General features: G+C 48.8%; 1 protein-coding gene across 2 annotated transcripts in view; it reads left to right on the forward strand.

Annotated features, from left to right (window-relative positions):
* RPTOR (regulatory associated protein of MTOR complex 1) overlaps nt 1–24,969 on the forward strand; it is a 411,638-nt gene that overhangs the window by 218,627 nt on the left and 168,042 nt on the right. The window lies entirely within an intron of this gene.

A 24,969-nucleotide genomic window follows, 5' to 3' on the forward strand; every position in this document is an offset into this window, starting at 1 on the left:
CGGGAAAGAGTGCTCAGCCCCTGGCCTCACTCCTGCCTGTCCCAGGCCTCCTCACTGTCCGTGTCTAATGGGAAGAAAGGCGTTTGTTGTCTTCTGTTTGTTGCCATCATCACTATGTTCCAAATTAGCTTCAGTGTTTGCTTGAAATCATACCTGCTGAACAACGGACTTATATCACATTTATCACACAATGACCAGTGAACTACTTGTTTGCCTCTTTGTATCTTCTTCTTAAACTTCTGGGCATTTTAGTGGTAGTTTGGCTTCTTTTCTGACTTATGTGCCTAAGCATGCACATGCCTCTGTATTTAATCAGTGACGTTAGGTCACATTGCATGCAAAAACTGGCAGTGCATTCAGCTCCGTATTTAATAGGAGGCATTCATGACCCTTTTGTAAATAAAAAAGTAGTCATTTGACTTGTGTTAAACTGGGCAGTGTATTGCGGAAGCCATTTTCATCCTCATTTGACTTGTGCTGAGGTAATGCCTGTCTCGATGGCATCATTGTTGGAACCCCAGAACCGTGCTGTCACATAGACCTGTATGGAGCGTGGCGTGTGTCCCATGCCAGAGCCATGCCATCATGTAGGCCTGTGTAGAGGGTGGCACGGTGTCCCATGCCAGAACCAAGCTGACATGTGAACCCATAAGGATGGTGGCATGGTGTTGCCAGCCTTGTTATAAAATGGTGTGAATTAATCCAGGAGACGTTAGCCTCCTTTGGTTTCTCGTTATTTGTACTGCTGAGTAAATGTTGCTGTAGATGCATAGTCGGTACATAGAACAATTTAAACTGGATTCAGAAGCCATTTCAGTGCACTCTGAGACTGGGCATTAAACCTAACTTTGAGTACCGTCACCAGTGTCGCTGGGAACAGCCCGAGTGCTGCTTATTCGCAGGTTGAAAGGACTCTGTGCAATGAGAACTTCTGAGTTCCCGGCCTGGCCCAGGTAGCTGGTAAACACCTAAGTCATGAGGGTTATGAGCCACAGTCCCTGTGCGCCAGGAAAAGAGGGTCTCCAGGGAGAGGCGCTCCCTCTGATCAGTGCTCTTCTTGGAGACAGAGGAGAGAGTAGGGACACTCCTTCTGCTTGCCTTGGAGGCAGGCGGCATCACTGCTGCTGGAGTGTCCTCATGCCACCCCCTGTGATGAGTGAAGTTTCACCAGTGAGAGGAGGTGGAGAAAGGCATTGTGAGGCACTCACCCTGACCTGCTCAGAGGCCTGAACGCATCTGGGCCAGCAGCCCAGTGTGGCATCTGAGAGAAGGATGGTGGCCAGGACACGAGAGGGAGCGTGGGGTCCATGACCACGAAGCTCGGGCTGGGATTTCTTCTGTTGGCAGCACCTTCTTTGTGGTACGTGCTGTGCAGCTGCGGGGGCTGGCCTGGCCTGCAGAGCCAGTCACACGGGGGTCTCCACCCTTATCTCAGCCCACCAGTGCTGCTGGACAGGCCCCCGAAACTGGGTAATTTATCAAGAACAGAGTTATTTCTCCCAGTTCTGGAGGCTGGAAGTCCCAGGTCAAGGCACCGGCGATTTTGGGGTCAGGTGAGGGCTGCTCTCTGCGTTCGAGGTGGTGTCTTTTCCCATGGCCTCCTGGGAGGACCGCGCATCCTCACACAGCAGGAGGCAGAAGGCAGGAGAGGCTGCGTTCCTCCAGCACCCCCGCCTTAAATCAGGTTGCTAAAATCCCACTCAGGACGGTGGAGCCTTGGGATGTAACCATCTTCTAAAGCCCCGCCTCTTAGCACTGTCGCTTCGGGTCCTCAGTTCCGACAGGAATTTTAGGAGGGACCTGCCTCCGCAGCGTAGCAGCCCTCCAGGAAATGGAAGCCTGTTGGAGAAGCCACGTTCGTAGCTCAGCGGCAGCGTGGTCCGGGCTCTCCTGAGGAAGCTGCCCAGGGCACTTGGGAACACAGAGGAACAAATTATATCCAACATGGGCAGCTCACCCGGGTGGGTGAGGCTTGGAGCTGGGCATGGCGGTGGCTGTCGGAGGGACAGGCAGGTTCAGGATCCAGGTATGTCTGTCACCGACCGTTTTTAACGGAGGACAACGATATTGTCGGTTGTGAATACATCTTCTCTGTTACTATTCAAGAGGCCATGCTGTTTGCATTCTCTATGAGGAAAAACGCACTGCTGGTAGCGCCTTCAGCCTGTGGTTCCCACTTACCAGCCTCAGACGCTTCCTCTCTTCACTTTTGCTGTCCGCAAGACCCCTACCTTCCAATCCACAGATGTGTGGACTCAGATTTCCCCATCAGAACCAGCAACAAAGCACAGAAAGCAACTGACCTAAGCCTAGCGACCTCTTTCCTTAAATTGTGCGTCTTCCCCTTAGAGTGTCTGGTTTGTGCTGCTGTTGCCACTGGGCTTCTCCCAGCATACAGCGTGTACTGCCTCTCTCGGCCCCGGGGCAGCCCCCTGCCTTCCTGCCACTCCAGCAGCTCTCCTAGAACCGTCGAGGCGATCGCTGCCTTCTGAGCTGTCAGCCTCTCTGGCCTGTTCCTAATCCTTGCCCCTGAGGAGTCCGCTGCAGAGCTGAAGCAAGGGACACCCCCTCCACCACCTCCTTCCCTGCCCTGGGGTCTGCGGCTGCCTCTCTGTAGCTCCCACTCTCTGACTGGCCTCTCTTCCTGCACCTGGATGTATGATCTGCCCCAGCTGTGTTCTTGGCCCTCTTCTAGACGTACTCTTCTGCCTCTGAGAAACTGCAGCTCATCCAGCTATCACATCCTGACCTCGCTGAGATAATCCCTCTTTCCTCAGGCTGTCCCTCTGCCAGCGCTTTCCTCGTCATTACACCTGCATAAGCCTCTCATGCCTAAAACAAAAGGACAACCCCAGCAAGAGGACACTCCCGCTGCCCGCTGGCCCTCCTGGGCCTCACTGCCTAGTTCTTTCCCTCCGGGTGCAATTAAGCTTCAGGACAGAAGGGGGTACCTCCCAAGCTTTCTGCCCTTCCTGTCCAGCCCTCAACATTGTAATCAGGTCTTCTCTTTTTTTTTTTTTTTTTTTTTTGAGGCGGAGTCTTGCTCTGTCGCCCAGGCTGGAGTGCAGTGGCACTATCTCGGCTCACTGCAAGCTCCGCCTCCTGGGTTCACGCCATTCTCCTGCCTCAGCCTCCCGAGTAGCTGGGACTACAGGCGCCTGCCACCACGCCCGGCTAATTTTTTTGTATTTTTAGTAGAGATGGGGTTTCACTGTGTTAGCCAGGATGGTCTCGATCTCCTGACCTCGTGATCCACCCATCTCGGCCTCCCAAAGTGCTGGGATTACAGGCTTGAGCCACCGCGCCCGGCCTGTAATCAGGTCTTCTCTACCTGGAATGCCCCCTCTCCCTCCCAGCCATAGGTGTTTACCCTGGTTGTTTGTGTTTCTTGTTTTTCTGTGTAATGGAAGGAAGGCATCACCTGAGAGGACTTAGGAATGACACAGGAAACCCTGCTGCCTCCATTCGGACTTGGGGGGGGTGGGGTGGGTGGCGGCCGGCTGGCATCTCCCAGGAGTTCTGAACCCTTGTGTCCCTCAGCTGGTCACTGCCATGCCTGCCTCCAGGCCCCGCCCCGCACATGGGGGAAGCTGTTGTTGCTGGATCTGACTTGCCCTTCTTCTCGCTCAGGCACCCCAGCTGGAGTGTAGCAAGGCAGTCACAGCTTACCGCAGCCTTGACCTTCTAGGCTCAAGTAATCCTCCCACCTCAGCCTCCCTGGTAGCTGGGATTGTAGGTGCACACAACCATGCCTGGCTAATTTTTCACATTTTTTGTAGAAATGAGGTCTTGTTATATTGTGCAGGCTGGTCTTGAACTCCTGGCCTCAAGCAGTCCTCCAACTGCAGCCTCCCCAAGTGCTGGGATTACAGGCCTGACACTAATTTCTGTGCATAGAGGTGTGTACAGAAGTGTGGTGTGGGGGCACCTCAGGTATTAGGGCCGTGAATGAGTGCCTGGACTGCACAGGCCAGAGTCGAAATCTGTTCACCTGCCTTCATCTGCCACTGCTTGGCTGCTTTTAAAATACAAATGTACATCTTTGTCTTGGATTGTCTTCCTTAATATCACATCCAAAAACAATAGCAATTTTTCTGAAGACGTCATTGTTTTGGGCAGCCCTTGGACCTCCTTGTCATTTGACCCAAATGGTGCTGGGTTGACCCCAGTCCAGCAGGGACCACCAGTGCTGCCCCCAACATGACTGGTTCTCCCGCCCCTCACCCTACATGACTGGTTCTCCCGCCCCTCCCCCCACATGCCTGGACCCCCTTCCCCTCCCCCTACACGCCTGGTCTCCCTACCCCTCCCCCCGCATACCTGGGTCCTCGCCCCTCCCCACCACATGCCTGGTCTCTTCCCCGCCCCCACCCCCCACCCCGGGCTCCCTGAGGGGCAGCTACCCCCATTCTCCTGTGGCGACTTCACCAGCCACACAGCTCATCCAATGGCTTGGACTTTGTTTCATTCAGTAAAGCACCAGCTCTAGCACTGTGAGGTCATTACTGAATTTGTGAGCAAAAATCTTAAGGAACAGACTAATGTGTATTTAATTTTTATTAAGTACCAGGTGCATATTAAAACTTTTTGTTTCTTTTAATCTCAGTAATTCCTATTTTATAGTTCCAGTATCCTCATCAAGTAAGTGAAAGGTAAGTGATGGCAGCCAGACATCAAGGTGTGAACTTGCCTGGGGCTGTGCAAGGGCAGGGCCAGGGCTGCGATTTGAACCGGGGTTTTCTGACCTGAGAGCTCTGCTCGTCATTACCTTCTGCCTGCTCATCACCACTTAAAAGGCTTAATACATGCAGGGCTTTTAAAATCAGATTTTCTCAAAGAGCCGTGTGTGCAGGTGGCGTGCGCTGACACTGTGCTGTTGGAGAGCCGTGTGTGCAGGTGGCGTGCGCTGACACTGTGCTGTCGGAGAGCCGTGTGTGCAGGCGGCGTGGGCTGACACTGTGCTGTCGGAGAGCCGGGTGTGCAGGCGGCGTGCGCTGACACTGTGCTGTCGGAGAGCCGGGTGTGCAGGTGGCGTGCGCTGACACTGTGCTGTCGGAGAGCCGTGTGTGTGCAGGTGGCGTGCGCTGACACTGTGCTGTCGGAGAGCCGGGTGTGCAGGCGGCGTGCGCTGGCACTGTGCTGTCGGAGAGCCGTGTGTGTGCAGGCGGCGTGCGCTGGCACTGTGCTGTCGGAGAGCCGTGTGTGTGCAGGCGGCGTGCGCTGGCACTGTGCTGTCGGAGAGCCGTGTGTGTGCAGGCGGCGTGCGCTGGCACTGTGCTGTCGGAGAGCCGTGTGTGTGCAGGCGGCGTGCGCTGGCACTGTGCTGTCGGAGAGCCGTGTGTGTGCAGGCGGCGTGCGCTGACACTGTGCTGTCGGAGAGCCGTGTGTGTGCAGGCGGCGTGCGCTGACACTGTGCTGTTGGAGAGCCGGGTGTGTGCAGGCGGCGTGGGCTGACACTGTGCTGTTGGAGAGCCGGGTGTGCAGGCGGCGTGCGCTGACACTGTGCTGTTGGAGAGCCGGGTGTGCAGGTGGCGTGCGCTGACACTGTGCTGTTGGAGAGCCGGGTGTGCAGGCGGCGTGCGCTGACACTGTGCTGTTGGAGAGCCGGGTGTGTGCAGGTGGCGTGCGCTGACACTGTGCTGTTGGAGAGCCGGGTGTGCAGGCGGCGTGCGCTGACACTGTGCTGTTGGAGAGCTGTGTGTGCAGGCGGCGTGCGCTGACACTGTGCTGTTGGGAGGCACAGAGTTGTTCCTGGGTCTCTCCCGCCAGAGAAAGCAGGCGTGTGGCCGAGCCAGTGACACAGGGCCGCCCGGGAGCAGCACCACCACTCTTGGGACAGGCAGACAGGCGCTGTTGTTGGCCCTGGACATTGTCGCTTCACCTGCAGTTTGTCACCAAAGCCCAGAGGGACTGTGAGAGAGACACAGCTAGTGGGGATCTTTTGTTCCCACAGAGAGAGACTGTGGATGCCACGGTGTGCTGCAGTTGCAGCCAAGCCCCACTCTGGTGAACAGCGCCTCTGGCAGTGGGTTTTAGTATCCACCGTGGCTGTTGAAGCAGTATATTCTGGGGGCGCATGGGAAGACAGTCATTTACAATGTCTCTGCTTTTTATAGGTCAGTTTTTCTTCTTCTTTCTCACTCCCTTGCCAATTGTTGGACTTGAAGTTTGTTGGAAAGGCCCTTCTTTTATTTTGATTTGTGCCTGTGCTTTGCTCCAAGGCAGGCCACTGGGGGCATGTTTTACACCGAGGACTTGGTTGGAACCGTTCGCCGAGGCCTGGCCGGTCTGTTTGTTTACGAGGCAGCCCTGCAGCCTTGCTCCGAGCTGGCCGGCTCCTAGATGTTACTTGGATTTGCTTCCTCTGGCACCAGGCCCTCCTCCAGGCAGGCGCCTGGGCAGGCTGGTGGGACGGATGGGTAGCCTTACTGGGGACGTGCAGTCACTGTGGCACTGCCAGCAAACTGTTCTTTCTGGAAGAGGAACGCTTGGTGCCTGGTTGTATTCAGTGTGTTCTGTTGTGCAACAGAGCTGCCTCAGACATCGACCGCTTCTGATTCCCTCCAGACAGCTCCCGGTGGACACGCAGGGGGTATGGTGCTGAACCCTGACAGAGGCCCTCTTCTCGGGCTGTCAGAAGAACAGGGCTGAGTCAGGCTTTAATGTAAACCATCACTCCCTATTTTTCTATTTCTTCGTTGAAAGAAGCACAGATCATTGTGCTCATTAGAAACACCTCAAGTTTTTTTTGTTTTTTTTTTTTTTTTTTTTTTTTTTGAGACAGAGTCTCGCTCTGTCTCCCAGGCTGGAGTGCGGTGGCGCCATCTCCACTCACTGCAAGCTCCGCCTCCCGGGTTCACGCCATTCTCCTGCCTCAGCCTCCCGTGTGGCTGGGACTACAGGCGCCCACCACTGCGCCCGGCTAATTTTTGTATTTTTAGTAGAGACGGGGTTTCACCGTGTTAGTCAGGATGGTCTCGATCTCCTGACCTCGTGATCTGCCCATCTCGGCCTCCCAAAGTGCTAGGATTACAGGCGTGAGCCACCACGCCCAGCCAAAACACCTCAAGTTTTTAAAAGCCTCCTGTCCTGTTGGTGTGACTCGAGGGTGCTGTGACATCCGGAGAAAGCGGGGACTCTGGGAGTCTGGACATCAGCTGGTCTCATCTCTACTCCCCTTAAGTTCTTGGTTCTCAACAATGCCTGTGTGTTGATGATGCTCACACTCCCGTGTGACACAGACGGCACGGGAGCTGCATGGTGACACAGACGGCACGGGAGAGTGCTTTGGAAGTGGACCCGCAATGTAATGCAAGCTGTTGAGTATGAATTGTGTCTTATTTCACAGTCCAGAGAGTATTCTCCCGTATGGTGTCACATTTGCTCTTGCTAATAACCCAGACTCGTCAAAGCAGATGTAGTGCATAAAACATCACTGTGTTACCGAAGAGGTACCAGATGCTCCGTGTGCGGCCGTCCGGGGTGGACAGCTTCATTTATAGCAGAGCCAAACAGGAGCCTGGATCTTCTGATCCCAAATCCTGTATTATTTTCACTACTCCATGCTGCCTGCCTTCACCAACGTGAGCTGAAGGTATTACATGTTATCACTTTACTTGATGCCGTGCCGTACTTTACACGAGAACCAGCTGCCCACTGGGGACTTTATAGAGCTTTCAGCAGGGACAGAACGGGGGCGGCCCCTGGGAAGCTGTGAAAAGTAGCGTTTGTGGCGCTGCAGTCCCGCAGTGTTTTCTGAGGACTCGCTGTGTGCAGGGGACTGTAAGATGCCACAGAGAAATCAAGGAGGATGCGGACACAGTGTCTGTCCTCAAGTCATTCATCATTCCCTTTCTCTGCCCCTCTACTGTGGAAGGTTTTTAGGTAATTAAGTTGCTTGCTTTAAAATGCGGCTTTACTCCACGGGCCCGCCTGTGTGTCGTCTGGCAGGGTCTCTGCACCTTCCTCCCTTGGGTTCCTGGGCCTGTGTCTGTTGGTCCCCTGCTGTCTTGCTGTCTGCATCCTCCTGGTGTAAGTCTGGCCCCTCAGCCACCCAACAAGCCTAGCCCGGGGCTGCGTGCCGTGTGCAGGGTGAGCTTCCAGCCACTGCTTCAACCCAAAGGCAGAACACCTGTTTCCTGCAGTGGAGAAGATGGGAAAGCCTTTTCTGCAGGGCTTTTACTCCGACTTTCTTCTTGTTTTCAGCCATTTGCTCTGTACTGCTTTTCTCCTTTCTTCCTGTGACTTTCCTGGTCTTAGTCTTCTGTCTTTGACTTGTTCTTAGTCTTCTTTCTTTCTCTTTTGAACAGGTAGCGGTCTTGCTATGTTGCCTAGGATGGTCTCAAACCCCTGGCCTTAAGCAATCCTCTCACCTCAGCTTTCCAAAGTGCTGGGACTGCAGGTGTGACCCCCACACCCACCCAGTCTTCTCTTTTCTTTACCTTGATTTTAGGCTTCTTGAGTTGTTTTCTTCTTCGCAGATGCTTCAGGGGGTAGTTGAGAATGTTGAAAATACTAAAGTGCAACAGAAGCCAGGGGGCAGAGCCAGCCATGGTTTCCCACCGAAGATCAAGTTTATTCTCCGCGCAGAAGTGCTGGCGTCAGGGTACAGCATTGCTGGACATAGGATGAAAAACGGACGCAGCCCACATGTTTGGCTCTCAAACCACATGACCCAGAAATACCCATCATTGTAAGAACCCCAGAGGGAGCCTTTGCTAGCTTTTAATTTATTGCACAAACAATATTATAATAGTAAGCAATGAAAAGGAAGAAATGAAAGAAAAATTACCCAGAATCCACTGTTTTCGTGATTCCATATTCTTCATACATTTCTCCATATATGCACATAATTTTACTTATTTGGAATTTTGTGTATTTTATATTGTTTTTAAATCTGAAGATCACTTATATTGCTACTGATATTTTCAAATTTAGTATTCCATCACATTTATAGATAGTATTACTTAATCATTTCCTTCTTATAAAATTATAGTGCTTGCAAGGATTTTTTTCCTGTTCGTCTTTCCTTAGCTGGCCATGGTGGCATGCAGCTGTAGTCTCAGCTACATGGAAAGCTGAAATGGGAGGATCACTTGAGCCCAAGAGTTTAAAATTATGATGAGCTATGATTGCACCACTGTACTCTAGCCTGGGCAACATAGCAAGACCCTATCTCTTAAAAAGCAAAAAACAACTCCAGTCGAAGCAATAGAGTGAGACCCTGTCTCTTAAAAGAAAAAAATAATAATATTTTCTTATTTTGGACTATTTCTTTTTTTTTTTTTTTTTTTTTTTGAGATGCAGTCTTGCTCTCTCGCCCAGGCTGGAGTGCAGTGGTGCAATCTTGGCTCACTGCAAGCTCCGCCTCCCAGGTTCACGCCATTCTCCTGCCTCAGCCTCCTGAGTAGCTGGGACTACAGGTGCCCGTCACGATGCTTGGTTAATTTCTTTTGTATTTTTAGTAGAGACAGGATTTCACCGTGTTAGCCAGGATGGTCTCGATCTCCTGACCCCGTAATCCACCCACCTCGGCCTCCCAAAGTGCTGGGATTACAGGCGTGAGCCACCGCACCCGGCCATTTTGGACTATTTCTTAGAATATATTTCTGGGAATAAGATCAGTAGGTCAAAGTATATAGCTCTTGATATCTTTTGCCAAACTTTTTTTTTTTTTTTTTTTTTGAGATGGAGTCTTACTCTGTCTTCCCAGGCTGGAGCACAGTGGCGTGATCTCGGCTCACTGCAGGCTCTGCCTCCTGGGTTCAAGCGATTCTCCTGCCTCAGCCTCCCAAGTAGCTGGGACTATAGGCGCCCACCACCACGCCCAGCTAATTTTTGTACTTTTAGTAGAGATGGGGTTTCACTATATTTGCCAGGCTGGTCTTTAACTCCTGACCTAGTGATCTGCCTACCTCAGCCTCCCAAAGTGCTGGGATTACAGGCGTGAGTCACTGTGCCTGGCCCTGCCAAACTTCTTTACTAAAAGATTGCTCTAATTACACGGCCCCACATCACACATATATGAAAGTGCCATTTTCAACACAACATTATTTTCCGAGAGAAAATGTTCCCTACTTTGCATATTGCAGGGGAAAGACTGTGTCCTGTAGGTCCCGTACGTGGCTGCAAGAAAGGACCAGGATTACAAGGCCAGAGACAGAGAAGGCCCCACAGTGACATCTGGACCGAATCTTTTTGGTGAACCCAAGTGCTGAGTTATTTATTAGAAAGTGAAGGGGGAGGCCAGGCACGGTGGCTCACGCCTGTAATCCCAGCATTTTGGGAGGCCGAGGCAGGTAGATCACCTGAGGTCAGGAGTTCGAGACCATCCTGACCAACATGGCAAAACCCCGTCTCTACTAAAAATACGAAAATTAGCTGGGCATGGTGGCATGTGCCTGTCATCCTATCTACTGGGGAGGCTGAGGCAGGACAGTCACTTGAACCAGGGAGTCAGAGGTTGCAGTGAGCCGAGATTGCACCCCTGCACTCCAGCCTGGGCAACAGAGCAAGACTCTCTGTCTCCAAAAAATAAAAATAAAGTGAAGGGGGAGCAGAGGCCAGTGTGGGAGGAAGGGACAGGAAAGGTCGTTTGGACAGGAAATATCACCTGGTTTCATGTTATTTCCAAATTGACTGATAATTTTAAATATGTGGTTGAAAACTATTAAAAACTTGAGTATTCAAGCAGGACTAGAGAAAGCGTCTCTGGTGTTCTTGGTTCCAGCGTCCTGCTGTGTGTGAAGTGGTGTCTCACGGTTCTGCTTTGCATTTCCCTGGTGACTGACGACGTCAGGCATCTTTATATGGGCTTATTGCCTATTTCTTTTTCTTTTTTTTTTTTTTTTTTTGAGATGGAGTCCTTTGAGGTAGGAACGTTTTTTATTTTATTTTGGTAAAGTCCATCTTATCTATTTTGTTGTTGCTGTTACCTGTACTTTTAGGGTCATGTTTAAGAAACCATTGCTTGGCCGGGCGCGGTGGCTCAAGCCTGTAATCCCAGCACTTTGGGAGGCCGAGACGGGCGGATCACGAGGTCAGGAGATCAAGACCATCCTGGCTAACACAGTGAAACCCCGTCTCTACTAAAAAATACAAAAATCTAGCCGGGCGAGGTGGCGGGCGCCTGTAGTCCCAGCTACTCGGGAGTCTTGAGGCAGGAGAATGGCGTGAACCCGGGAGGCGGAGCTTGCAGTGAGCTGAGATCCGGCCACTGCACTCCAGCCTGGGCGACAGAGTGAAACTCCGCCTCAAAAAAAAAAAAAAAAAAAAAAGAAACCATTGCTTAATCCAAGGTTATGAAGTTTGACGGCACTGACTTCCAGCACTTTTCATAGTTTTAGCTATTACATTTAGGGTCTATTTTGTTAATTTTTGTAAATGGTGTGATGATGTCTTAAATAAGTGTAGCTTGAACTTTGGATCTATTTTTAACTTTGAGAATTGTCTTCTGCAGAAATGACAGAAATAGATGTATTGCTGGTGTGACTTTGGAATTGTGTAAAGAAAAGGTGAATGCCAGAGGCTGAAGAGGGAAGGAGCTCTTTGCCCAGCAGGGTTCTTTATAGGGACCATCCCTGGCTGGGGTTAGATACAATGTTATTTCATTATGCAGTTTATCAAATTGGGAAAAGACAAAACTTAAGGGCATTTGTATCTACTCCATAAAAGTTTGCCATTTTAGTTTGATGAGCATATAACAACTCTGAAAAAGTATTGTTTTTCATGGAGTAATCAAATCACCAACACTACTTTAAAATCACACCGCATCACTCTTTCTGTGCTACAAGATGCTTGGACCAGTGACTTCTCTGCTCTTGGGAGCAGCTTTTAGGATCCTGTGTTAATGACAGATAAAAATTGATGTCAGATAGAAAATTAACCTTCTTCAGGGTATATGAAACTGCTTCCCCTAATCCCATGCTCTTCCTTATTAAACCAAATGCAATCCAGGACCTCTGAAGAAGGAAAATCATCAGCTGTTTATATGCTCGGCACCCTTTGGAATAGTCATTTACCCATCTCATTTGAAAGAGCAGTTAGAAAAATCACAAAGAAATAGTCTTTCTAAAGTTTTCCTTCCATTTTAATTCTGTTGTGTTTTTCTTCATCGCGTTTTCCACGCACCTCACATGATTAAAGAATGGTCATTCTGCATTTCAAGGGGTCCATGCAGGAGGTTCACTTAAGACTAGGAGTTTGAGACCAGCCTGGGCAACAGAGCAAGACCCAATCTGTGCCAAACATTCTTCAAAAAATTAGCCCGGCATGGTGGTGCGCCTGTGGTCCCAGCTACTCGGGAGAAGGAGGCAGGAGGATGACTAGAGCCCAGGAGTTTACTACTGCCATGAGCTGAGATCATGCCACTGTACTCCAGCCCACATGGCAGAGTGGCGCAAGACTTTAGCTCTTAAAAGAATAAAATGTTGATTGAGGATCCGGACAGTAAAATCACGAGACCTCAGAGAAAGAAGAACAACTGTCGTGACACCTCACGTGTGGTGTCTGCGGCCGCAGCGCCCATGAGTGCATTTTGCTCTTGTTTGTCTTGGAGGGGAACCAGACATCTGTGTGCTGTCGTGGACTGGACATTGCCATGTGTTTGGACCATGTCTTTGTGGCTTAGCACAAAACCAAGACAAAAAGTTTGTACCTGTCATAGTCACTGGAGAAGCCATGCTGTTAATTGATACAGAAGCACAGCCGTGGGCTGAGATGCACCTTCTGAGCCCCTGGCTGTCCTCAGCCTCATCGCAGACCCCACGCTGAATGGTCCTGTGGGACTAGGCGTGAGGACTCGAGCTCATGTGTGCTCCCATAAGCTGGCTTTCCATTCAGTGATACAAACTTCTTCCTATAAAAACACCAAAATTGTCCATAAGATAAATGAAAATAAGAACCAGTTCACTCTCAGTTTCCTTCCGTTGTCTGGAGTCTTGTTGAGGGCTCTGGCCAGGTCAGCAGGCACTGTTTTGTCCTGTGAAAGTGGGCGCCTCCGTGGCTTTCTGGGGGAATTGAAGAGAGAGACTTGTAGTTGGCGAGGAGCTCCTCGGCACAGGCAGCGTGTGGATTTCCTCATGCTTCTGCCGTGCCTACGTGCGCTGACGTCACAGAAGGGGGAGATGACTCCATCACAGTCGGAGTTTTCCTGTGTGGACATTGAAATGTGATATTCCTGGCCAGTCGCGGTGGCTCACGCCTGTAATCCCAGCACTTTGGGAGGCCGAGGCAGGTGGATCACAAGGTCAGGAGATCGAGACCATCCTGGCTAACACAGTGAAAGCCCGTCTCTACTGAAAATACAAAAAAATAGCCGGGCATGGTGGCAGGCGCCTGTAGTCCCAGTTACTCAGGAGGCTGAGGCAGGAGAATGACGTGAACTCGGGAGGTAGAGCTTGCAGTGAGCCGAGATGGTGCCATTGCACTCCAGCCTGGGCAACAGAGCGAGACCCCGTCTCAAAAAAAAAAAAAAAAAAGAAATGTGAAATTCCTTGACCGCAGGTGCTGCCCCTTCCACACAGTGGGGTTCATCTGCTTGTGGAATCTGCCTCTTAAGGGCAGTTGGGAGAGACCCTCAGTGGCGTGTATCTGGAGGCTGCTGACCTAGCGTCGAAACTGTAGACCAGGAACACAAGCAGATAAAAGCAGCAAGGGGGACAGATTGAACCAGCTCTTGGCATAGTTTCCTACCCCCCACCCAGTTCAGGAGTTCATGGACAAACTGTTTCAGGCATGTTGAACAACACAGTGTGCATTTCAAAGTTAGTTGGAAAATCTATGTGAGTTCACTCGTTTGCCCCCAGAATGCCAGGAGTGAGCTCCGTTCTCAGGGTGCTCTTCCTTAGCCCCCTGTTTTTGTGGTGGCCTAAGGCTCTGCAGGAGCCGAGGGTATCCAGGCTCCATTCCTTGGCCCGACTCCGTGCTGCTGCGACTCTCATCTGCTGCCGGAAACTCACTCCCTGTGGACATTTTCCACGCCTCTGGCTGGATTTCTGCTCAGTAGCCTTCAACCAGTGGTGTTCTCATCGTGTCCATCTGCTTCTATTAAGTTAATGGGCACAGGCACATGGCCCACAAAGCAGCTGGATCAAAAATCTGGTTCTTACCAGACGACTTAATTGATAAATGTCCCAATCATAAGAAGTTGAAATCCTGTGTGCAATGAATTTCAGAATCACGTTCTGGGCACTTCAGTTTCCCTAAGTATAACTGGAGCCACCAGTGGAGAAGACAGAAAGGGAGAACTTGGGTGTTAGGAGGACGGGGACCAGCGAGAGACAGGGATGTACAAAAAGTCTGTTTAATTTTAGATATTGGGTGCAGAAACCACCATGGTTTAAATGCTTAGGAGGACAACTGGATAGACAGTGGTTTGTTTCTAGCAGATTCTGAACTCGTCTGTTGGGAAAAACGGCTACTGACGCCCTCTGACCGTCAGAGGCGGCCTGGGCTAGACGGGGATTGGTGGAAGACATCTCGGCAGGGCTGCTGCACACGGGTGCTGTCTGGTCGGAACAGAACCGTGACTTGAGATACATATACTTTTCATATTTGCGCCGTTTATGCTATTTTTAGATTACCTTTATTTTACATATTAGGAATTTGCACACACATCAGGTGAGTTGTAAAGAGTCACAGAGTAAGTTCCTTCTTAGCCTGTGGCAGGGTGGCTCTTGCAGCTCCCCCCTCCCCGCCCCCCCCACCCTGGGGCCTCACTCACATGGCCTCTCCTTCCTCCTTCTTTTCATGAGCTTTCACCTTAACTGTCTTCCTCTTTTCTTTCGGATTCCGTAATTGAGTTTGTCAGTGCATTGAGCATGCTCTCTCAGTTGTCAGGGGCATACACTTGTGTGTGACTTTTGACTTGGCTAAGATGCTCCAGGATCCTGTCGCCTCCACCCATTGTGGTCTTTGGGTGCAGAGGAGGTTTCTTATGCCCAGCCACTTAGCCAGCCGGGTAGCCAGGGGTGAGTTTCAGAATCTTCTGAACCTCAACTGCCCCTCATCCAGGACAGGAAGGATAATGACACACATCTAAACTGGGAGGGCGATGTTCTGGTCTAAACTGGGAGGGTGATGTTACAGTCTAAACTGGGAGGGCGATGTCGTGGCCATAGTCTGAATCTTTCTCAGGTTCTCTGGTGACATTGCCTGGTGTGAGCTAGGAGGAAGGGTGAGGGCTTAGGCAGATGGAGGAGTGTGCATTTCAGTTTTTTGTTGTAATTAATTTTTTTAACTGACAAGATAACTTAGAGGAATTTTTTAAATTGGCAAATAGAATCTTAAGCTTTGCCTTCAGTTCCCTCATCTTAGGGTCAGCTCATGGCTGCCACCCCAAGACAACGCATCCTCCCCGTGGCTGCCCTGCGGTTCTGCTTCCCAGAGGGTGCTGAGGAGCTAGACCTGGTGCTGCCGAAAAGGAACTCGGTCAAAGATTTCACAATTTTTAATAGGAAGAACTTTCCCAAGTCTCAAATACACAGAACTTACTCAAAAAGGGCCCTTTCTTGTGGATATTTTTAAGAGTACATTTTGCCACGCTGTCTCGCATGGGACCTCGGCAACAGCCGAGACATCTGGCAGTTTCTTCTGGAGTAAAATCTCACTCGAGATCGAATCTCAGTAGACTGGGCTTGGACCGCCCATTTGACTACATTTCAATCCCAACTCTAGCTTTCAGAAACCTCCTAATAGGGAGAGGCCTATTGCTATGGGAAGACGAGAGAAATTAATGTCTGCATTGTTCCAGCAAAGGCCCCTGCACTGCACCGGAGGGTCTTTTGTTTGATCTTTGGGTTGCAGAAGGAGCTGTGATTGTGTGTGGCTTATCTTGCTCTCCAACCCCGTTTAGAACTCTCCTAGCTGAGCTCTTCTCTCACTTGTACTTTGGAAGAGAGTCACGGCTTGGCTTTGGGTCAGAGCTATGCAGCGACCTCGGTTTCGTCCCTGTCATAGGGACTGATTGATTCTAAAATGAGCCGCGCGAGGCAGCCCTGGAGCCTGCAGCAGCACCGGTCCCCCAGCATGTCGCTGGCCTGTGTTTCACGTGGGGTCAGCTCTTCAGGGGTCGTCACTGAGTAGTAAGTGCTGAGCCTTTGGCGCTGCTGCAGCACCCTCTTGGCCCTGTTTGCGGAGGCAGCGTCTGGTTTCTGGCTGGCCCGTGTTTCCTCCACCCTGTGAATGCGCGCGGAAATGGACACAGTGGATTGTGGGATGTAGGGAAGGCTGGGGGTCAAGGGCACAGCTTCTTTATATAGAAAGAACAAATCAGACGGCAGGAAAGATACATAATGATGTGTCATTTAAGTATTGGTTCTTTGTAATTTAAAAGAATCACTTGTTTTTAAAGAACTGAGTTTTATGGGTTTACCACAAGGCCATCCTACATCCCAGACAAGAATGGGTGAGGACCCAGCAGTCACATGTGAAAATAAATGGTATATTTAGCGGGAAATGCCCTCTTGCCGTTAGGCACGCTTTCCCTTGATCCTGGAACACCTTGGTTTCCGAGGATGGCAGCCCCAGCCGTTGCCCTGTAGCTGTTCCTCAGCACCGCAGTCATGGAATCTCTGTACTGAACTAGGACTGAGCAGCCCTGGCTCTCAAGGGGTCACGGGGTGAGAGGACCCGAGTTCTGCAGGCATTTGCACGTGAGAAACTCCAGTGCTTTGTGGCTGCCCCACTTCCTGACTCAGCTTGACTTCCTTCAGGCAACCTGGGTATTACTCCCATCTTAGCTCTGTCGGTATGTAGTGTAAACACAGTCCATGTTATTGATAGTTTCTTAGGTAAAAACACATGAAGATTTGAATCAGGCCAAGGAGCGCGGAGAATCTGAAGTTGTCCCAAACGAGCTGGCTGTAAATGGGCTCCTCCAGGGCAAGGCGCACCCCAGAGCTACTGGGGGAGGTGGAAGCCTGCTGTGTGCTGCGTGTGTGTTTCCTGTGGGTGACAGTCATGATTACCTCCGTGGAAGAGGTTTACCTTTTTAGGAAAGAGTTGGTTTTCTGCTTTTGCAAATTTGTGCCAACTGTTGATCATCTCAAGGACAGTGGAGAAGGGAGAGGCAAGGAGCCTGCCTTTCAGTCTTGGCCTTCTTTGAAAATAGAAGGTGGCTTCCTTAAATGATTTCCTGACTTGACTCATCAGTGTAGGAGTGCCTGTGTTGACACTCTCTTGCCCCTCTCTCTCGTCTCTGTCCCCATCCCTTTCACTTTTTACTATGCGACAGTTTTCAACCGTTCTGTGAAACAGTTGAGAGGATGATGAAGCGAACTCTGTATATGTTATATCACCTACATTTTACAATTATTTGCTCTTGTTGTTTTGTTTTTATGGATATGTTTGCTAAATTACAGACATCATGATGTTTTACCACCTAAACACTTAAATAATCATTTCTTTTTAAAAAAACTGATATTTTCCTTATAACCAAATTATCTTAACTTTTTAATGTCTTCTGCACCCAAATGGCAGAGCCCTTGTAATTAGCATTGTTCCCATGGAAGGTGTTTTCCATTGCCGGCCAGGCTCCTGCATCCCGCAGGCGCCTAAGGGGCTCCTCCGACATCCAGCCAGCTCTGCCAATGGGGCTGTAGTGCAGAACAAGACAGATGGGATCGGTTCATTATGTTGGTTGGCAGAAAGCTCAGATGAGGTGTTCATCTGTATTTCTCTTACTAATGGAATAATTGGTTTTCCTTTTTGCTAACTTACTTCTGTAGCACGGAGGACAACTAAGAAATAGCAAACTCTTGCACTTAATTTGTATCTTGTCCTGATTACTGGCCTAGAAGCTCCTGAATAGAGTAAGCTTTTCTGTACATTACAAAGTGCAGCTGTTTAACGTTCGCAAGTTAGGAAAGTCACTCCTACTCTGTTTTCTTCTAATAATACTGAAAGGCATACTTTTTTTTTTAAGAGAAAGGGTCTCACTGTGTCACCCAGGCTAGAGTGCAGTGGCACGATCATAGCTCACTGCATCTTTAACCACCTGGGCTCAAATGATCCCCCTGCCTCAGCCTCCTGAGTCCTCTGACCACGCCCAGCTAACTTATTTGTCGAGACAGGGACTCAACTATGTTGTCCATGCTGGTCTCACACTCCTGTCCTCAAGTGATCCTCCCGCCTTGGCCTCCCAGAGTGCTGGAATTACAGGCATGAGCCAAAAAAACCACTTACTTTTAAATTTAGTTACAAATATCGCATGATTTGGCACATTAGTTTCATATGGGGATGTTTAGTTCTTTGGGTTTTTTTTTAACCTGCTGGATTAAATGAAATGCTGAGAGTTGAAGAAATTGGCTGATTTTACTTTTTTTTTGAGATGGAGTTTCGCTTTTGTTGCCTAGGCTGGAGTGCAATGGCCTGAACTCGGCTCACTGCAGCCTCCGCCTCCTGGGTTCAGGCATTTCTCCTCCCTCATCTTCCCGAGTAGCTGGGATTATAGGCGCCCACCACCATGCCCAGGTAATTTTTGTATTTTCCGTAGAAATGGGGTTTCACCTTTTTGGCCAGGCTGGTCTTGAACTCCTGACCTCAGGTGATCTGCCCACCTCAGCCTCCCAAAGTGCTGGAATTACAGGCATGAGCCACTGTGCCCAGCCTATTTTACTTTTTTTTTTTTGAGACAGAGTTTTGCTCTTTTTGCCTAGGCTACAGTGCGGTGGGGCGATCTCGGCTCACTGCAATCTCCGCCTCCGGAGTTCAAGAGATTCTCCTGCCTCAGCCTCCTGAGTACCTAGGATTACAGGCACGCGCCACCACGCCTGGCTAATGCTGTATTTTTTTTTTTTCTCCATTTTGGTCAGGCTGGTCTCAAACTCCCAACCTCAGGTGATCTGCCCGCCTTGGCCTCCCAAAGTGCTATTTTACTTTTAATTGTGTATTTATTGCCACTTTGAGCTATATTCAAAAATTCCTTTTTTGAAAAAGAATATTTAAAGCCAGACCCCTCCAGCAGTTTGCTGTGTCTCTGTATGACTAGGTTAAAATACACAAGTCTGTGAAAGCTTCAATGACACCTTCATCAGTATAAATTCTAGAGACTTCACGTGCCAGCCGAGGTGAAGTAAACCACCTACAGCCTCTCTGTCCCACTCATTACAACGAAAAGCTCTGGTCAGGTTACAGAAAAGCAACTACCAAAGACTACAAATGAGCAGGGATGGTTGGGACTGGAGTCACAGTCAAATAAAATAGAGAGATGAATCTCTAAATGTAAAACACTTTATTTGGGAAGCAAGATTTACAGTTGAAGGCATACAGGCAGACCAGGTGGGCTTCAGTATCTCTTGATGAACAAAGAAAAGGTTGGAGGTTTTATAAAGAGGAGAAGTGTTTCGCGTTGCTCTTTGAGAAGGTTCTTTGACACGCGTTAAGGTTTTGGGGAGCTGGCAAGTTCCGACTGGTGAGTGGGTGAGACTAGTGTCCGAGTCACAGCAGGTTGTGTCAGTCGCCATTAGTTAAAACTGGTATCAAGTGACAGCAGGCAGTTTCAGCGGCCAGGCTGGCAGAGAACTGCATTCCTCGAGGATATTTTGTGACCCAAGTGCTTTCCCCTGGCCCCTTGACTCTGATTGAGTTGGGTGTGACAAGAATGACCCAGTTTGTATGATCAGCTTTCACAATGACAGTGACAGTCATGATAGGGATGGGTTTTGAGGGCCTTTTCCTCTCCTTCGCTGTGGAACTGCACAGGGAATGCTGATGGCAAGACCTCCAGGGAAGCCACTTATGTCTTCACCACTAGAGAACGGGGAGCTCTGCATGTTGGCGAGAGCAGGGGGTGCCACACTCCAGCACATCGTGTGTTCACCTTCCAACCGGGAAGCTCTCCTTGTTCAGGAGTTTTTAGAGCGCGTCTGTCCGTGGGGAGGAGTGGCTAGGCGGGGTGGGTGGTGGTGTCCTGGAACCAGTCCCCCAGGGATGACTGTCTATGCCTGGGCCAAGTCCTGAAGGTCATAACAGAGGCCGCTTCGGCACAGTGGGATGGGAGAGTGAAGGCTAGACCGATGCACTTTTGCGTGACACACATCTGTATGATTTGGGTTTTTGTAGTGGCCGCTATTTGCTTTTATTCTAAAATAAATCAGCATGATTCAGTGTTGCGTAAAAGGTAAATATGAAAATGCGAAACTATCTCAACGTGGTGGGTTTATACAAATTTTTCACTTTTTTATGGTAAATACATGTGGAGTGTTTTTTAATTAGGAGGAAACAAAGGAATTTTCATTCTCAAAAATGAAAACAGCGTTCAGTAGTTACTTGTATGATACTTGACAAGGTTACCGAGCTGAACGTTAATTTGTTCTTCATTGTTAAAACTCTAGACAAATTACATTTAACAGAGTTTAATTGAGCAAAAAACCATTCTTGAATCAGGCAGCCCCAGAACCAGAATAGGTTCAGAGCGACTCCGGGACTGCCACTGGCTGGATACCTTCATGGGCAGAAAGGAAAGTGACTCCAGAGAATACGGGGGATCTGCCTTGCTTGAGCCCGGTTTGAACAGTTGGCCGTCTGTGGTAGTCTGAGACTCAGCTGCCTGTCACAAGACCAGGCTGTTTATACATCACCACGTATATGGAACCATTAGGCCAAATGTAAAACGTGTACGGAGGCAGCCTTTAGGCGAAACTTAATTTAACATCATAGAACTCTCGAGGCCACTTGTTCGCGCACCCAGCCTGGATCAGTCATAATTCTTCCTTCATGCCACACTCATCACTAGTCCATATTTGGCCTCTTTTTAAGTAGTTAGTTAACAGGTATTTTTATAGCATAATGGGTTTCCCCAAACCACCACCCAACCAAAACCCAGACCTTAATGATGACCTGCGCTCACCACACAGGGCCCTTGGTGTGCACGCGCCTGCCACCCCCGCCCCGTGACCATGCCCTGAGTGCCGGGCTCATCATCCCTTCCATGCCCTTTCTAAATTGCTACTATGCATCTGTGTGCGTTCATTAAAACCATTACTTTTCTTTCAGATTTTAAATTTGTTAAAGGCTTCAGTGCTGAATGTGATTTTGAGGACTCTTTAAAAAAAAAATGCTTTTGGTTGGAATGTGGACATTTTCCACTTAGCTTTGTGTTGCTAGTGTTCCTCCATATCCATGTGTGTTTAGCTAGAGTACCCCCCTCTAACTGCCTGTAACATTCCACTCTGCGAATATGCCACACTGTGTGCACCTGCTACTCCTTAATGGACACTTGAGCTTTTCCAGCTTCTTTCCTTACTTGTTTTGCTTTGCTTTGGTGTGTTGTATTGTATTTTTGCTATTATAAACAGTGATACTTTGAACATTCTTTTCCATGTGTTCTTTTGAACACATGCAAGAATTTCATATGTATTTAAAAGCAGAGTTGCCGGATCATAGTGTATAGGAATGTTCAGTTTTAAGGGATCACGGTAAGGTGCTTTCCCAGTGGTTGTGCCATTTTACACTCCTGCAGTGGTGATGGAGACAGCCTCTGATCCACGTCCTTTCTAGTTCTTGGCATTGCCATTCTTGTACATTTTTGCTGAGTAGGTTTAGAATGATATCTCGTGTAGCCTTGATTCACGTTTCTCTGATATCGCATGATGTCGAGCATTTCCTCATATTCAGTGGCCATAGGTATGGCCTCATCTTTGAGATGTCTGTTCATCCATTTTTCTGTCAGATTTTTAATGTTCTTGCGGATTTATATGTAGGTTTTCAATCCTGGTTATGATGGATATCGCCCCCACCTTTTTGCTTTTCATTTTAAGACAACTACAAATGTTACCAAGGTTATGTGTCATCATCACTTCATAGATCTCCTCCAGCGTCTCTTGGAGTTTTCTCCCCTCTAACTTTAGCCTGTCATCTGCAAGTGTCTTCCTCATGAGTCTTTGTGTGACAAGTCTTCTGAGGCCATATGTGCCTCTGAGAGTATTTTTGTCATGCTCACACATTTGAATGACAGTTTGGCTGGATACAAAATTCTGGGTTTTAACTTACTTTTCTTTAATAAATTAAAAACATCAGCTGGGGGTGGTGGCTTACACCTATAATCCCAGCACTTTGGGAGGCTGAGGCGGATGGATCACCTGAGTTAGTAGTTCGAGACCAGCCTGACCAACATTGTGAAACCCCACCTTTACTAAAAATACAAAATGAGCCAGGCGTGGTGGCAGGAGCCTGTAATCCTAACTACTCGGGAGGCTAAAGCAGGAAAATCACTTGAACCCTGGAGACAGAGGTTGCCATGAGCCAAGATCACACCACTGCACTCCAGCCTGGGTGACAGTGCGAGACTCTGTCTCAAAAATAAATAAAATCAATAAAATCAATAAAAACACCACTCCATTGTCTTCCTGAATCCTGTGTTGATCTGATTCTTGTTTCTTTGAATGTGATCTGCTCTTTCTTTCTGGAAGCTTTGTATGTATTTTCATTGTCTTTTTAATATTCTTGATCTTTACTACAATGTACCTAATTTATGATGTTCTTCATCTGTATAATGTATCATAATACCTCACAGAATGTGAGGATTAAAACAATCAGTATAAAAGACATAAACAATGACCACCAGATAATAAGCACCAAATAAGCATCAGCTGTGTTATATTATCATTCTATTCAGCTTTATGGATTTTTTGAGCCATTTTTATTACCTCTGCCTTTGCCCGGTCTTTGACCTTTCATTGCTCAGTAACACTCTAATGTAGGGGAATGAAAGAAATCGTGTAAAACGTGAAACCAGTTGTTAGCAATTCTGGTATAAAGATAATTTACATTTTTGGCTAAAATGAAGTTTGTGTACGAAGTGACTGATTTATGCATGCTACTCTTATTCGTATAGCCATACTATAATAAAGTTGCATGATAATCCTATTTTAATTTTTTATTTAAGGGAACATTATATTTTCAGTGAATTTATAATAATGCTTATTTCCCAGCCAATAATTATTTTTATAATTTTTAAGTCTCTGTCTAATTCCAATATCTGGCCAACTATGGATCTGTTTTTACTGATGGTTTTTTCTCTTGATTTTAGATAGTATACTACCTTGTGGATGAGGCATTGTAGGCATTCTAGATTCTGTTATTTTCTTTTGGGCAGTTACACTGGTCTTGTAGAGGCTTGGTTATAGAACTAGGCTCTTTTGGCTTTGATCTTAGTTCTAAGATGCGATTCGTAATCCCTCTGGGGTGTCCATGGAATGCCTCAGATGTGATCAAGCCCTGTAATTTGGCAGGACCTGATCTCCTCTGTCTTCACAGTGGCAAGCAGATGTTAAAATCTCTCCTCTGCGTTTTCAACCTTCCTGCTGTCCTCCACGGGGATCCCGGGAATATTATCCTGTGTGTGTGCCCTTCAGGAGCCAGCCTCCGACTTGGGGAAGGTTTACATGCGGGTTTTGGCTCCCTTCTTCCTAGGGCTTTTGCCTGCAATATCCTGGCAGCCTTGAACGTGGTCTCAGCCCAGTAAGGCTGCTGCCTTTCGGTTGCATGCTATCCCCCACGTGACGTGTGAGTGAGGAGCACCCCTGGGAAAAGCCAGATGAAGGTGATTCATCCAGGGCTATTCTCGTTTTCTAGGGGTCACGGCCCTTCCAGTTTCTGCCTGCATTTGTTTGTTGTTCAGAATCTTCAAATGGCTTTTGAATATTTTGTCCAGAGTTTATCATTATTGGCAAAAGGATTAGTCTGATATAAGTGATTCTGTCATTACTGGACTCCAGAAATCCCAGTCAATAAGTACATTATGGATAAAAAGACAAAGTAGCATGGTTCGCATAGGACTCAGATTTGAAAATGCATTTCCTGTAGATCATTTTTATCCACAGAGAAATTCTAGTTTGCCTGGGAGCACCGTAGGAGCTGCATGTATCTGCGCTGGTGCAGAGGTGTCTGGGCACAGCCAAGGAGAGCATCTGCAAGTGAAGCCAGCAGAGGAGACCACTCAGAGTGGCACTGACTGGCTCGGGGAAGCATCGGGGCCACACGGGACACTTGACGCCGTGGGAAAGGGCTGCTCTCTAGCTTCAGGCAAACGTGGGCCTCACTTTTATTTTCTCGGCTCTTTGAACAATAAAACACTGACTACTGCAGCCACCACCAAGAATATAACTTCCTCTCTGCTGGCTGAGCCAGGTATCACTTCTTGAGAGAGTGAGCGTGGCTGGCAGCCGTGCATGGGGTCCAGGACGGCCAGCTCAGCCTCCCCTCGCCCTGCAGGGCTGCAGAAGTGAGACCATCTTCACACCTCAGCTCGTTGTCATCCTGGTTCTGGATCTCTCAGTTCCTCTCCCATTTCCTATCCCACTGCTATGGGTGCCCTCCTGGGTCCGCCATCCCCCATAGAGGAGTCACTTCCACGTCTCCCCCGAAAGTGCCTGACCCTTGTACTGTGCCCTCCCCTGGGCTACTGTCCTTCTCCAGGCTTCTTCCATCGCTCACTTCCAGCCAACAGTCCGTGAGTGTGTTTTGGAAATGTGCGTGCTTGCTCTGCACCTGCCATTATGTTTTTAAGGTGTGTTATTTGTTCTTAATTTTAAAAGTAGGTGAATTAAACATTTTGTATTTCTCCTACTAAAAATACTGTGTTGGCTTTTTACTCTGCGGCCTTGGTTCTGCCCCACTGTATGCCAGCAGCCCGGGTGGGAGGAGAGATGCTTTCCCTGCCTCCCATTGGCGTCACAGTAGAGAAAGCCTGTCCGGCTCCACACGCGCTCCTGAGGATGGACTTGCCTCAGACATGAAGCCAGCTATGACCTGTAGGATTTTATGATTAGGAACGTGACATCATTGCATTTGCATTTCTTTTGTGTGCCTTGAGGCTACTCATTTATTCTACTCCAGCAGGCTCCCCAGCTCACTTCCTTAAGAAAGAAAGAAGTGGCAAGTCCAGTCCACTCCGGCATCCCGTTTGGAGACTGAGCTTTATTAAGCATCTCGGCGCTCCTCTCCAGGGACTGGGCTTCATGTGGTTGC

This window comes from Chlorocebus sabaeus, chromosome 16 (assembly GCF_047675955.1).
Source record: "Chlorocebus sabaeus isolate Y175 chromosome 16, mChlSab1.0.hap1, whole genome shotgun sequence".
Classification (NCBI taxonomy): domain Eukaryota; kingdom Metazoa; phylum Chordata; class Mammalia; order Primates; family Cercopithecidae; genus Chlorocebus; species Chlorocebus sabaeus.